The following is a 15677-nucleotide window of genomic DNA, read 5'->3' as shown; positions in this document are numbered from 1 at the left end:
CAAAAGTTCAGACACTCAACCAAAGTTGATCCAAACCTCTTGGGTTGGAAATATCACAAAAGCGGGCTTTTCCACGAAATGTCCTGTATTTCCTGTTTTTAGCTAAGCTGGAAGTGCAATAGGAACAATACTTATTATGGCATGTCACTGCTTCTACTTTTGGTCTGAAAACACCAAGCAGAGGCTATGAGTGTGACGAATCAGAAGAAAAAAACTGAGTGGAGAGGTGTTCTGGGCTAAGAAAAGGAGAGTTATTGGGAACAGAATTTCCTAACTTGACCACCAGTTAACCATAGCTTGGCCGCCCAATGTGCTATGAGTCACTCCCAACTTGCTCCAAAATAACATGAGAATATCTTGAGCTAGATCATTGCTAAAGTATATTGTTAATAATATTTCCAGAAAAAAAAATAAGCAGAGACAGTTATTCAATGGTCAAATGGTACTCATGTAAATTCCTTTTTATAGAATAGTCTGGAAAGGAGATAGCACAAACAACTCGCTAGACAGTCTGATAATGTTATTCCCCACGTTCATTTAGAAATCTTAGGCAAAAATCACAGCTCTCAGGAACAGGACTGATAATAACTCCTCAAAGGAAGAGTGTGAAATTGAAGACAGAACACACAATGAATTTGCAAAAGCAAAGTCTCAAAAGTTTTATGGACTGTGGGTATGTACGTATATTTTGCATTTTCCAAAAGGCCACTAACTGCTGCTGTCTCTAACTTAATTTCTTCCTGCATTCAAAACTAAAACCTAACGATAAACTCAAACTACTAATATTCAACCAGTTCATTAACATCTTTATTGGATCTGTACAATGTTGATTGTACTTATTCAATTAAGAAAGAAAACTTGGCAACTATTGCTCTTTTCTATTTGATTGCCCCGTGATAAAGGAAAAGATGTAAAGTTGGACAAGGCACCTAGTGATGCAATATGTAAACATCCTCTTACAGAACCTGGAAATATTACTTGCCTCCTAATAAATCAACCCTCAAAAAGAAGACAATAATAATGATGATGTTGATGATGATAAAACACAGAAGAAAAAGGAAACATGTATTTAGGACTTGTAGTCAGGACGAGAGAGCCTTGATAGTACACAATGTTTACACTACCTTATAAACGCTGTACGTGAAGCCCTGCAAAAAAAAAAAAAAAAAAAGGGGAAAAGTGAGAAAATAAGGAAATGAGATGGCAGAACTGAGACATAGAACGACACCCTCATCCCTCCCTTTGTGGAGGTCTGGCAGTCCTAGCTAAAGGTGCAGGCCAGGCAGCCTGGTGCTCAGGGTGGCACCCTGGCTACCTCGGGCTTGGTGCCACAGGAACCCAGACTTGGTTAAACAGAAGAGCAGAGGACACATTGCTCAAAACTAGCCCTGCGGCAAGGTGTCCACCGAGACCAGAGCAAGAATCAGTGAGGAGCTCTGCCAGGATCACAGGCAGAAGGGTGCTGAGCGGGCCCGGACCTTTGTGGAGAGGGCGCAGGACAGGTGTGGAACGCGCTTTCGGCAGGTGTGGTGAGTGGGGACCTGCTCTATAGTCTGAAGCAAAAACCCAGCACTACTGTGTGCTCTTTTGTTGTCCTGTTCTGTTTCCGAGGGTGTGACAGCATCCCCTCTTTGTTTATACCCTTGACCCTTCGTATGTGTGCCACAGGAGTTTGTGCTCCAGGTCCGAGTAATACTCAACATGAAAACAGATCAATCAAGTGCACATACAGTGTGTTTATTATTCGTTTCTATGGCTGGGTTAATAATTCAGTCTTGTTAGTTAACGGTTAAAAAAGAGAGAGATAAAGTAATAATGGGTCTCTTGTTCAGTGGCAGCCGAGCTTCCTTCCTGGAGCCACTCTGTTGGCAGGCTCCGAGACAGACACGGGCTCTGCTGGGGGACCATGTTCAGTGCGTGGTAAAGCCTAGGATAGTTGGGCTTTTAAGTTAACAGACTATGCACGTTTGTTAAGCTCTGACTCCATAACAAAAAGACTGTGTTTGATCTCTTGGGAGGGGCTTGCCCAGCTGAGGTAATTCTGACACAAAGGAAACTCAAACTATAGAGAAGCAAAACAAATACATACAAAGTGACTGTCCTAGTTTATGAATTACAGAACAATGAAACTCTTTATAGTGAGTTATTTATGGGGGCAAAGACCATGTTTCATTCGGTTTTTACTTCCCAGCACCTAAGCATAGGGTCTGGCATATGGTACGTGTTCTATAAACATTCAGTGAACTGAACTGAACTGAGTTGCTTCATATCCCCACCACGGGGCTCCTTTCATCTGGTTAACAACTGAACTTGACCTCAGCTCAGCCACCACTTCCTCAGAAAGACCCTTCCTGACCTCCCTGACTGGATCATCCTCCCTAATATTTACACTTACGCTGTCATGCACATACCTTCAAAGCATTGATCATAGCTCTAATTTTACATTCACTTACAATACAAATATGGATACAACAATACAAACCATACACAATAAATTCTGAGGAGGCAAAAACTGTGTCTTTCTGTTTTCCGCTCATGCAGTAAATACTGTTTTTGTTGGCATTCGGTAAATATTTGTTAGAGTAGTGAACTAAGAACCCATAATTTTCATGGTTTCCTCTTCTTCTAATACTCACAAGTTCTCAAATAATATGAAGTAAATTGTACAGCACAAACTCACATAACAGCCAGAGATGAGAAAGCAAATTTGCAGTGCAGATCATCCAGTTAGGAGGAATTTTGATAAGGCAAAAGGAAAACGCCACTATCTTCCATGATGTCCAGAAGTTAAGTCTCCATCCTGGAGTGTACCATAGAAATATTTGTGAAGCTATATTTATTTATTCTTTGATAGGTATCTCAGGTGTTTCACTTTTAAAAAGAAGAAAAAAACAAAACTCATTAAGTCAGACCATGAAAGGTCAAAAACTTTCAAAAAGTGTCAATTTCTTAAGTCATCTAGCAGACTATGACTAACCTAGCAGACCATGACTAATCTAGGAGACTATGTACGCTTTTTTACACTGTTTAGTCACAGGTAAGAAGTTTTTCTATGATATTCTCTGAACCTCAGGAGTAAAGAGAAAAAAAAATAAAAAAACCTGCTCTGATCCAAAATACAGTACTAAAGGATATGAGATGTGGTGAATGATGAGGTTATTTTCTGGTTAAAGAAAAAGAAAGAGCAGAAACTGCAACTTAGTCATGTTTAATCAAATATCCAAACATTCGTAATAAAGCAATATACCCAATATTATTCCAGACAACTACTTAATAAGTAAAATTCCAGAATGATTAAGGCTAAATAAATAAAAACCCATCTGAGAAGCCTGCTATTTTAATTGAACTGGACCACATATATGAAGCAACTCATGTGTGTCAGGCAGTAGACTGGGCAGTAGACTGGAAACACGCAGTCTCTGCCCTCAGGAACTTAGACGCAATGAAAGTTCCCCAGTCTCATCTCATGGCCCCTTACAGCTACTGGATCTTCCTCCCATTCCCTGGCAGAAACTCCTGACCTCAGGGCGGTCCACAATAGATGCTCTCCTTCTCCCACAAAAATTACTTCACTTAGCCAGAATCCTTAAAGGAAAGTGCTATCAACCAAGTCAGGTTTCAATATATATTTTTAGAATAAATTAATTAATCACCTAGTTGGTGTGAGAGGGAGATCTATCCATAAATGAGGAATTGAATGAGAACACCTATAGCTTGCTCTAAACAAGGGCCAGGTTTTCTGACCTGGTTCTGACCTTCTAAGTTTTCAAGTGCATTTCTTTTCATTTTTAAATATATTTTATTGATTATGCTATTACAGTTGTCCTATTTTCCCCCCTTTATTCCCCTCCGCCCTGCATACCCCCGCCTTTGGTTCATGTCCATGGGTCGTACATATAAGTTCCTTGGCTTCTATATTTCCTGTACTGTTCTTAACCTCCCCTTGTCTATTTTGTACTCCCATTTATGCTTCTTATTCCCTGTACCTTTTCCCCCTCTATCCCTCTCCCACTGCCCTGCTGATAACCTCCATGTGATCTCCATTTCTGTGATTCTGTTCCTGTTGTTTGCTTAATTCGTTTTTGTTTTTGTTTCTTTTGGGGTTCGGTCCTTAATAGTTGTGAGTTTGTTGTCATTTTACTGTTCATATTTTTTATCTTCTTTTTCTTAGATAAGTCCCTTTAACATTTCATGTAATAATGGCTTGATGAGGATAAACTCCTTTAACTTGACCTTATCTGGGAAGCACTTTATCTACCCTTCCATTCTAACTGGTAGCTTTTCTGGGTAGAGTAATCTTGGATGTAGGTCCTTGCCTTTCATAACTTGGAATACTTCTTTCCAGCCCCTTCTTGCCTGTAAGGTTTCTTTTCAGAAATCAGCTGAAAGTCTTATGGACACTCCTTTGTAGGTAACTGTCTCCTTTTCTCTTGATGCTTTTAAGATTCTCTCCTTAAGTGCATTTCTTGATGACTCATTTATCACCTGGGATAAAGAGAGCATTTTTATGACTGATTTAAGTCAGGCTCACCCAAAAGTAACAGTTCAGCTTTCTTCTTTAAGTATGTAACATGTGTAGCAGATGTTCTGGCCCTTAGGAGGCAGAAGAATCTTAGTCTTATCACTGTATGACTTTTAAAAAAATATAAAGTCTCTCTGTGCCGATGTTTTTATCTGCAAAATACTGATAATCATATAGTAATTCTGTGATGATTAAATGTGGTAATACATGTGAAGACTTGGCATAGTATCTGGTATATAGTAAGTATGCAGCCAGTGTCATTATTATGATTAAGATTATTGTATCACCTGTAGCATTACTATTCCTCTTTCTATGTGCTTTCTTATTGGGGAAATCAAGGTCTTAATCAGATTGAAGAGCTCAAAAAAAGGTTAAAAAGACAAATATCTTTATGCAATCATTTTACAAATATTTATCTGGTCTGACCAACTCCCAGAATCAAATGGGTGACTTACTGGAGACTTGGAAGAGAGAAGGTAGAATTATGGAGGAATTGTGGAGGAATAGTGGAGCATAAGTTAGTGGGACCAAACTAAGGTCCACTCCCTGAGGACAGTTAGCATAAATAAGGGGGGTCAGGTATAGAAGCGAATGTCAATGTTATTGGGCAGCACTAACTCTTGGGAAATCACATTAACCTTTAACAAGAAGAGAGCCCAAGCTTGGAGAACTTTCCTACCCATGCCTGGACCCTACTTAACCCACAATGCTAAAGAAAAATCCCCCATCTTAAATGAACATAAATCTCATCAGATATGGTTTCTTGTGTTATTGTTCATCATCATAAAAAAAATCAAGACATAGAAATCATTTACCATGATAAAAATTATCATACAAAAGTGAATTGGAAGTTTATTCAGAAGTGGAAGCCTAGTACTGAGTGAAGGATGAAAATCAAGTCTAGTGGAGAACAGTTAGGATAATTCCCAAACATATTGAGCAATAAAATGAAAAAGTAAAAGCAGCTCCTCAGACTAAAGACCTATATCCCATGTTGCTCAAGGCTGGTCTTACAGACACGGAAGTCAGGAGAGGAAGAGCAGCAGTGAATTATCTGAAAGTCCCCAAATTCTCTGAAATGTCATTATGTGCTAATTGCTTTCTACCAACTACATCTCTGGGATCCACAGGAAATGGTCCATTGTAAAAAGCCAGAATCATTCTACTAGAAATACATAAGATGCAGGAAACTGCATAGGCATGGACTCAAAATGCCCTGTGGTTTTGCTGTGGTGTTGATTCTGTTTTGTGCTAGGCCAGAGACTGTGCAAGGGGGAGGACCCTTGTGACTTGTCAGGACTATGAAGGCTATTTGCAAGCTAATACTTAAGTTATAACACTGTCATCCTTTTATAGATGCTGGAAGAAGGCACCCCATATCTGGATTCGAGACAAGTGACTTTATTACTCTTAGCAGTCGAGGAGGTAGCCAAAATTTCCTTGAACCGATTCCTGAAGTACCAGTTCACATAGGGTAACACGAAGAGGGTCAGGAGACTTCTGTATGTATGTTATAAGAGAGGGACTCTGAGTTTGGGGAATCTGAATCTTTTATACTAAACAGTGAACATGCTTCCTCTTTTCTTTGGAGGGATACACTATCTTCATCTTCCAAGGCTGTTCACTCTATGAACATTTTTTAAAATGATGGAATGGAATAAGGTTAGTTACTTCCCCTGTTAATAAGACATATAGAAATGAGACCCATTCTGAAGTCTCTCACTATGATTTTAACATAAGGTGCTCACATAGAACATGCTTAAGTGTCTGGCATCCTATTGGTGGATTGCTTAAATAACTAGATCTACAAAGCCCTTTCTGGTTTAGAATGTCATCTAATTTGCACAAACCACTATAGCATATTCCTAAGAATATTCTCCTGAGCTTGCAAACCACATATAGGTATTCATTTCCTCTTTTTTTAAGATCAGTACAAATTTCTAAAACTTTTGTCTTATATCACTTGCCGGAAGGATTTGGGGATTCAATTCACACTGTAAAAGGCTTCTGTAACATAGAACACCTCTCTTCCACCATCACTAGGACAGTTTTCAAAAGTATAGTCTATACCTAGTATGGTGTTTAAGGTTGTAATGGTCTCGTTTTATACTATAAAAGCATTTTAATAATAATGCTCCCTGCATCCACTACCAGTCCATCCAAACCTTCTAGGTAAGGGTGTCAATACTGAATAGCAACAAAAGCATGAGTCCTGGCTTTAGTGCTTACTAGCTATTGCCTTGGGTGAGTTACTTCTTCCTGTACATTAGTTTCCTCACTGTGAGATAAGAAGAATACTACTCTTCCAAATTCACACAATTTTTAAAAATTCACATGAGCCCTGGCTGGTGTAGCTCAGTGGATTGAGCTCGGGCTGCAAACCAAAGCATCACAGGTTCAATTCCCAGTCAGGGCATATGTCTGGGTTGCAGGCCACAGCCCCCAGCAACCACACATTGATGTTTCTCTCTCTCTCTCTCTCCCCCCTCCCTTCCCTCTCTAAAAATAAATGAATAAAATCTTTTTAAAAATTTACATGACATAACATCTGTGAAAGCAATTTATAATCAAGAAATAACCATACCCTTAGAGTGCATCAGCAGAGTTGTAAGGTAATCAGTCATCTGCATTTGGATTCATATGTTACTGGGTGTCAGGAGGAAACCTCTTTATCACCAAAGTTTGGGAGGAGATTGGGTAGCAAAAAGGTAGGGGAGGGAGGAAACACAATGTTATTTCTAGGTCTAAAGCCATTTCCAGATAACATAAAGTAGCCAAGGTTTTATGAAACATTGGTTTTTGGTTAATTTTAGTTGAAAATCAGTGAATAGGGAAGAGACAAAATACGTGATCCACTTTTCATTACCATTTCATAAATCCACCTTCCATATTTTTATCTTTTTCTAAGGCACCAATAAGACTACTGTCAGAGGATATTATTGTTCCCCAACAGTGTCAGGGTGGGTCTACTGGCAATGCACAAAAGTCTCAAGAAAAACAGTTTAAAACCCATAAAAGATGCATGGCAGCTAGTGAAAGAGTTCTCGTGCCGCAAATTACAAAGATTTGGATCAAAGCTTCTGCTCTCCGCCTAACTTTCCAGAAATGGAAAACCTTATAGACTTTTAATACAGTAAAAGAGCCAGGAGCACGAGCAGTGAACAGATCAGAAGTGGGCAGCAAAGAAAACAGGAGAAGGCGGAGGGGGCAGGGACCTGCTAATGAGCCAAATCGTTCTGAAATGAAAACCAGAATAAGAAAGAACTAAAAGATGGGAATATTAATTTATCTTATGACATTATATTTTTTCTTACAGGAAGAAAACTTGATCCAGATTATTCCCATTCCCCAGAACCTTGTACTCTGCTCTCTTTACAGAAGTTTTCAAATTTGGGCAATGATACCATTTACAGAAAACAGATTTTCCATTAAAATTTAAAGTTAACAAAACTATCCCTCAATTCCTTAAGTTCCCTTGAAATCTCAAATGATCTGCATCAGCAATAGAATTAGATGTGTCTAAGTATGTTTCTAATAGCACCCAATTTCTGGAAGAAAGCTTCTAAGTGTGAAGTCTCTTTCTGGAGAACAGGGACCTCCGAAGACAGTTTTTGTACCACATGTGTTTGATGCTCTATTCTGTTTTCTCTTGCATCCTAGCTTATTTCTACCTATTTTCTGGTTGAAACCCAGTGTTCCTCTGTCTGTTCAAAACATCTAAATTGTTTATTGTTAAATATTATATTTTTCAGTTCAAGAATACCCATTTGATTAATTTAAATAGATTCCAGTTCTCTGTCAAAGTTATCCATCTTTTCATTTCTTTTGCACATCATTTTCACATTTTCTTGATCTTATTAATCAGTTTTTTAAAGTATCCGATCACTGCGATGTCTAAATCACCAATGGGTTTATTGTCTTTTTTCTCTTGGGTTTTGGTTATTTCTTCTTGTTTTATAGTATGCCTTATAATTTTTCATTGAATGGTGAATATTATGGGGTCTCTGAATGATATATTCCTTCAAAGAGAATTAAATTTTTGCTGGCATTAATAATAAGAAGATTCTGGTAGATGACCTGATCCTATCTGGGCCTGACTCAAAGCTCTATAAGGGCTGGTCTGTATCAGTTTTCCTGGGGTAAGGTGCCTTTTCTCAGCACTTGACAGACATGGTCTCACTGAACCCCTGAGCATGTCTACCAGTGCCCCTCTACCTTGGCAGCATTGAATTCCTCTCTTTCTCCCCAGCACTGTGTGGTTACAAATACCCCAGATCAGTTACCTGGCCATCCAGACGTTCTTCTGTGCTAGGTTTCTTAGGGTCTTTGTCCTGCCTATGGGCAGATTAGTACTGGAGCAGAATTTCTATGCAGGTATTTGGGCTACTTTTCTGTGGTTTCCTCCTCTCCAGAAATGTGTCCCTCTTGTCCTAGCCACCTTGACCCAAATTCTCTCTGTTTCTCTTTGGTCCAACAACAATGATATTCTTCTTACACTGCATTCACCTGTGCTATGATTTAGAAAATGCTCTCCTCATTGGAAAATCCAAGGAGAATTTAAGTTCAGCTTATAAGCTTCTCTTTTCTCAAGGACCATAACCCCTCTTAGGTCCTAACTCTGTTGGTTGCTTTCCAATGCCATCAATGTAATGTCTTATATATTCTGTTGAGCTTTATAGTCATTTACTGCAGAAGGATGTGTCCAATACAAGTGACTCCCTTAGGGAAAATGAAGTCTTCAGTACAAATTTTATTATGCAGAATACTTAGAGAATAAAGTGAGCTTTCAGACATAAGCATGCACAGACACATGGCTCATGATATGGGCATCAGATGCCCTCCTTAGTTGGTAGAGAAGTAAACATGGGTTGACATAGTAGAATGAATTAAGACGGTGTTCACCATACAGTGGACAGCCCACCAAAACAGAAACAGCCAGATTGACTGTCACAAATAAGGAGAGGCACAATTTATCACCAAGGGGGCAGACAATTAGGTATGTACTTGCACAAGAGAAGCTAGGTGATCCTCAAGACCCCAAATTCTAATCTGAACAAGGATTCAAGACTTCAGAGAATCCCAAAATGAGGCCTAGCACAGCTGCATGGGTCTCTGGTGCTCTAATTAATTTTCCCTGCCAAAAGAAGTCTTGTATTTTGTCTAGATGGCTAATCAATCAAATCCTAATGCTAAGAGGAAATACTCTTAGGGCTGAAAGCAAGTTTGACTAGAGTAACAGTGACCTTCACCATCAGTAATTACAGAAGGAGACGTATTCCTATTAGGACATCTACTATCCACCACCACTCCGCCACCCCTTTGGGTTCTGCTGAATTAGATTGCAAGTGATGGATCCCTCCATGGTCAGCGTTGTTCAGCCTCATCAGTGACCTAGCCATCCAAGGGAGGCCAGGGGACCGCCAGCCCACCAGATTTGTGACTCACAGCAATAAGTAAATTACCTACATAATAAAAATTATTTACAAAGAAATAGTTTTTTGCTTTAAAAACATCACAATAAAATTTAAAAATTAATTGCCTTACCTTTCTAGTACAGATATTACATTTACCATGAAAAGAGTATTATATAATGATTAAAATTTAATGTTTAAAGAATCAACATATATAACATAAACTTTTGCTTTCCAAGCAAGCAGCTGTAAGAGACACAATATATATGTATATTGATCTCTATATTCCTCTTATACTTATAAGGAAAAGATGGAGTATCTATCAATGAGATAGTCCCAGGACTTAGCATGATGCCCAACACACAGTAGATCATCAATAAGTAAATAATGAAGGGATTAATTAAACAACTTTGGGATGGAATTGCACTGGTCTAAGGGCATGCCTCTCATACTGATATCAAGATAAATGGACTTCCTGATCAAACATGACTCTATAATAAAAGCGGAGAAGATAAAAGAATCTGGATTGTTAACGGTTCTAAATAACATATTCTTTCCTATGACAGTTATGGGGTGAAATCAAAGGAGACACAGAAGAAAGAATATTTATTCAAGAGCTTGCCCCACCACTGTTTGTCTGCAAGGGTGTCTTTGAGCAAGACACACATTGCCTACAAAGTCAGTGTCCTCGCCCATACAAGCAGAGGTGTGTGCACTCACTCTGCAGGGCTGGGTTCTGCAGGGCGAGATTAGGCCCAGCTCTAGTCCCCTCCCTTGCAACAATCAATGCAGCTCCTCTTGGCTTTTGTAGAGGATTACATTTGTGCAATCAAGGTTGTGGTTAGAAGTTTGAGAAGCATAAGACCATATAATCCCAAAGATGTTTTCCAAGTCCATGCGTCCTTAATTCTATGAATATGTTTCACTAGATAAGGGGGAAAAAAGCTATCAGCTTTTATAATCAGAACCAAAAATGAAACCACTTTCATGGTGCTTAGTTTTTGGCAGATTTTCTAAGACAAATTCCCAAGACTTTAATAATTTTTAAACTCACATACTTAATGAATATTTAATCCATGTCTTAAGTTTATTTATCCCAAATTCATCACAATGCTTATTTTCTGAGAATGAAGTCCACCTCTAAAAGGACTTTTCAGTATATTTAACAACTGTTTTTTAGAATAAAGCCTGAGTTTCAATGAAAAATTATTTAGTAACTAAGCTGCCGATTAACCTGGTTTATGAAGTTTTTACTAATTGAAAACACTGTCCTTCTCTTTCTCATGTAATGGCCCTTACTGTGAGCTAACAATGTTTTTAAGAGACATCACAGGAGCACCAAGAAGCCCTCCTCCAGAAAGGGAACTTCCACGCAGTCCCCAGTTTTTTTTTAGTATTTTAAATTGGGGTAATAAATCTTTCACTGGCCTTGATAATATTAATTCTTAAAGTAAATATAATAATATCAAACATTTGGGAGTACTTACTATATATAAAAACACTATTCTAAATACTCTAAATAAACTATACTTCATTAAATTCTCACCACAGTCCCACTTTCCAGAGGGGTAGCTGAGACACGAACTCCCACTGTCTCACTCCTAGTGAAGGGCAGAACCAGCTTCGCCCCTGCGGTCTGACTCAGGAGCTCAGGGCTGGAACCCCAGGGCCACACGGCCACACGTCGGTGTCCACTGAGGGGCATCAACATCAGGGGGAGGAAATAAACCAGGGTGCTGGAAATTACAAAAAACAGCCATCATAAGTTTGAATTCATTTTACTCTTTTCCGTTTATGTTTATTTTCCTCAAAATATATTTCCCCATAATAAATTAAATAAAGTAAAATAATGTAATGAGGGGAAAAAAGCACCGGAGACAGAGTTAAAGTCAGGAAACTTGCACTTGCCAGTTCTGCCACTAACTTGCTACGGGGCTTTGGACGAGTCTTTAAATATATATTTCAAACCTGGAGGGGAAAAAATTCTAATTTTACCTATATAAAAAATCATAAAGAAGTCATAGCAATTGTATTCTTAATGACCAAAACCGTTGCAATAATTATTAAAGGAATACCTGCAAATAACAATCATGCTTTAATTTCTATTATACTATCCTAAACTGAGCTTAAAAAACTCTTCTAAGAATGGTTTCCTTTGTTTCATAGGACTTTTCCTGTAGATAAAATTGTCAGCATTTCCTGGACTCCTCTGCAACTTTCTGAAGATGAACCGCATTAAATAAACTCCAGAGAGGCCACATTTAGAAGATAAGGTGATCGGCAGATGTTGCTCAAAGTATATTCATCTCATAGGACAAATGCTTTGCCTTTTGTTTTTATGTTAAAAAAAACCTCTGAAATTAAAGCACATTTTTTTACTATATTTATGCTAAATAAAATCTAGTTTAGAAATGGAAATACTAAATGGTAAGATTTGATCAATATGTGATCATATGTTGGAATTTTCACAGGGATTCCTCCTTTCATTCATCCTTACCTTTTTCATAGTAGGAAGTCAGGCTCTGTCAGACACTTCTTCATCCTGCTACCTGAAAGCAAAGAACATGGTGTTATTTTTAGGACAAGCTGAAAAGAAACTCCTGTTTCTAAGTTTGCTAGCTATACATTCAAATTGGACATTACATTTCCTTTCCATTCAAGATTTGCCCTTATAACAATATTTGCTAACATCTATATATGCAGAGCTTCTATAACCATTTAAATCAGTTCAGCTTCAATAAGTCAACTCAGTGAAATGTGTGCATTAAATATGTCTAACTTTTTTCTTTAGGGAAGGGGAATGAAGATAGAAATTTGCCCTCACTTTGCATTTGTTTTTAATTTTGGGTTAAACATATGCCTCAAGAATTACTGCACAAATCAATTGAGTATAAAACTAAAAGAAAAAGAGTCACCAATTTTAGTGAATTTTCAGTTTGGTTTACTTTTGATTTGCTGTTCTAAGTCTTTTATACTTATACTATTTTTATATTTATATTTATATATAAACATCCATAAGACAGTGACTTTATAATGTTTTACCCATTCATCTTTTAAGTCCATTGTTGGTTCTCTCAACTGTCTGATAGTAATAATTGCCCACTTTAATAACATCCGACACTGGTAGAAGTCACTACTTGGCTCTCAGTGAAAATGACTTTAGGTGTTATTTATGTGGGGTTTTTAAAAAGACAGTTTTTATTAACTGAAACTTTGAATAAACATCATGCCTTCATTAATAATTACATTTTAATTAAGGTTTTTCAATTTACCAAAAAAGCTCAATCTGAAAATAATGAGGTGATGGGCATTTATGTTGGTTTCAAAAAAAATACTGTATACATAAGACAACTTTCAAAATTTCTTCCAAGTACACTTTACTAGGAAAATTGTTAGTTTTTCTTATTATATAATCAATCAAAAATGTATGCTGCAGTGATGCAACAGTTACTAAAAAATAAAATTAAAAAGTTCCTGAATTTAGATGTTCACCTTCATATTTACATGTAATTCTGACTTACTGTAATGATCCTAAATCTAAAAGGGTGACTTGTTTTCTTTGTAAGAATCACATACACTTTCATGTAGTCACTTCCCTAATAGTAGGTAAGCATTAAAATTCTACAGAAAGCATTATGCTTTGTTCTTAATATACCACAGTATCCTACATGTATTGATAGGTTACCATACCCTCTTTACTTCATGAAAGGTAATGTGGTATCTGGAAAAAACCCATGGCATTTGGGGAGTTAGACAGTCCTGGTGGGAATCCTGGCTTTGCCACTTATTGGCTCTGACATGGACATGACATGTATTTTCCCCACCACCCCCTACCACCCTTATCTATAAAAATAGAGTAAATTTCATAAACTTGCAGGGCCATGTGAGGATCTGTGTTAACTTACATAGTCAGTCTGGCACAGGTCCTCAATAAATGGCAGCCACTATTGTTGTTAGTAACACATGTGAGGGTCTCCCTTCTAGGTGGTAGAGAGACATGCGCTGTGGCAACTCCCCTCTTCCTCCAGAGCACATGGGTGGCCACAGGGAAGCAGTGTGTGTGTGAAGAAGCAGACCCATCTGTCTGGCTCCCTGCCCCAAGCTGTTTACTGGACTGGTAGGATGGTATTGTGGAAAGAGGGGCTCCCTTTGCCCATGGCAGCACAGACAAGACTGTATCTCCAAAATGTGCCTGTCTTTGTCCTCTCTGAGGACGAAAGGCTTTATTTCTTCAATAAACCAGTATTTGAAGTGAATGACTTCTAAGTTCCCAGTGCCCCGCTCCCACATTCAGGGTACACTGAAAGAGCTGCCTGTGAAGCTTCAGCAGAAACACTAGATGCACAGTAAAAAGTGTGTAGCAATAAAAAATGTATATACCTTCATAATACCAAGGGTTTATTAATGGTAATATACATTTCATCTTATATTTATATTGCCTTTTATGACTTTTCAATTTTTATTTCCTGTTCAGTCATCATTTGTCTCCAAACTGTTATAATTCTGGTAGGGTTTTTTTTTTCCGTTAGTTTTCCGAATACCACACTTAAAAGCCAAACTGACAGTTCAAAGCCAGGTATCTGACAACACCATCATTAAAGATTATATTTGTTCCACAAACACTTACTCAACAAACCCTCATCAAGCGACATCTATAAACAAGGTATTGGGCTTGGTACTAGGGACATAAAGGTGAATGACTCAATGCTGCTCTTGTGAAGCTCTGTCTGGTAAGGGACACAGGCAAACCACCACACAGTTCAACAAAGGAGAAGCACCCAACCCAGTCTGGGATGCCAAAAAGAAAGTGACATGTGGGCTGAGGGCTGAAGAAGGAGGAAGAACTGGACAGCCTGTATAAAAGCATAAAGGCATGAAACTCTTACTAGCATCACCATTAGACTAACAGTCCTCACATTAGCACAGTGTTCAGTGAATGTGCCCATTACTGAGTGAATGAATAGAGTAATTTGTCAGACAGGTTGGCCAAGTAATATTCACTTTAGCCACGTTTGTTCCTCGATAATATAAACACTTTTACACTTTGTAGTTATCGAATGTCCTCTGTGTGTCAAATGTCCTGGTAGGAGTCATGGAGAAGCATAAATAGAAAAAAATACATAATTCTGTCCTCAAGAAAGATGCATTACTTCAACAAATATTTATTGTGCTTTCTGTTTTTTCCATATGCCTGGTACTTTGCAATTGGCAGAGGAAAAAACAACAGAGGCTGTTTATTAAAGCAAAGAAAGAACAGAAGCATAACAATGATTTCAGCATTCTAATTCTTAGTTTTGAGGTTCTCTTAATTTTACCCAATAAATCTACAAATGTCTCTGAAATAATAAGAGAACTAAAAATATAAGTGATACATTCAACATTATAGTAAAAAGGAAAAAATTAGGATTCTGGTTCCTACACTGCATTTCCTTCCCCAAACTTTCCAATCCGTCCCCATATTGGTTTGAATCAAACAGTCCATCTATTCTCTTCCATTTTTGCCACAAATGGAATGACTTAGCATTTGCAAAGTCAGGGTTGTTCACACCATTCCTAAGGCCTAGAATGCCCTGACATCTCCTTTCTTCTTCCTCTTTTAAACCAGCATAAGTCCATAAAAAAGTCACACCAGGTTTTTTCATATTGGTCATTTCTTCTTCCTCTTCCTCATGAAACACTTAGAGACTAGAGAGGAAACACTTAGAGGCAGAGGAAATAATCACATTTTGTGCTATTAGTATTAT

The 15677-nt window shown here is 38.0% G+C and overlaps 1 long non-coding RNA gene across 1 annotated transcript in view; it reads right to left on the bottom strand.

Annotated features, from left to right (window-relative positions):
- The window catches only part of LOC123822217, a 35738-nt gene extending 23252 nt beyond the window's left edge, over window positions 1-12486 (bottom strand). Inside the window, exons 1-2 of the long non-coding RNA XR_006786239.1 lie at window positions 12431-12486; window positions 11480-11669 (exon numbers count right to left, since the gene is read on the bottom strand). This is a non-coding gene — a long non-coding RNA (uncharacterized LOC123822217). The remainder of the gene's footprint in view (window positions 1-11479; window positions 11670-12430) is intronic.
- Window positions 12487-15677: the final 3191 nt, after the last annotated feature.

Source organism: Phyllostomus hastatus, unplaced genomic scaffold, assembly GCF_019186645.2.
Source record: "Phyllostomus hastatus isolate PE091 unplaced genomic scaffold, TTU_PhHast_1.1 phas_contig_40, whole genome shotgun sequence".
Taxonomy (NCBI): Eukaryota; Metazoa; Chordata; class Mammalia; order Chiroptera; family Phyllostomidae; genus Phyllostomus; species Phyllostomus hastatus.
Note: the sequence above shows the minus strand (reverse complement) of the source record. Positions and strands in the feature narration are given on the sequence as shown.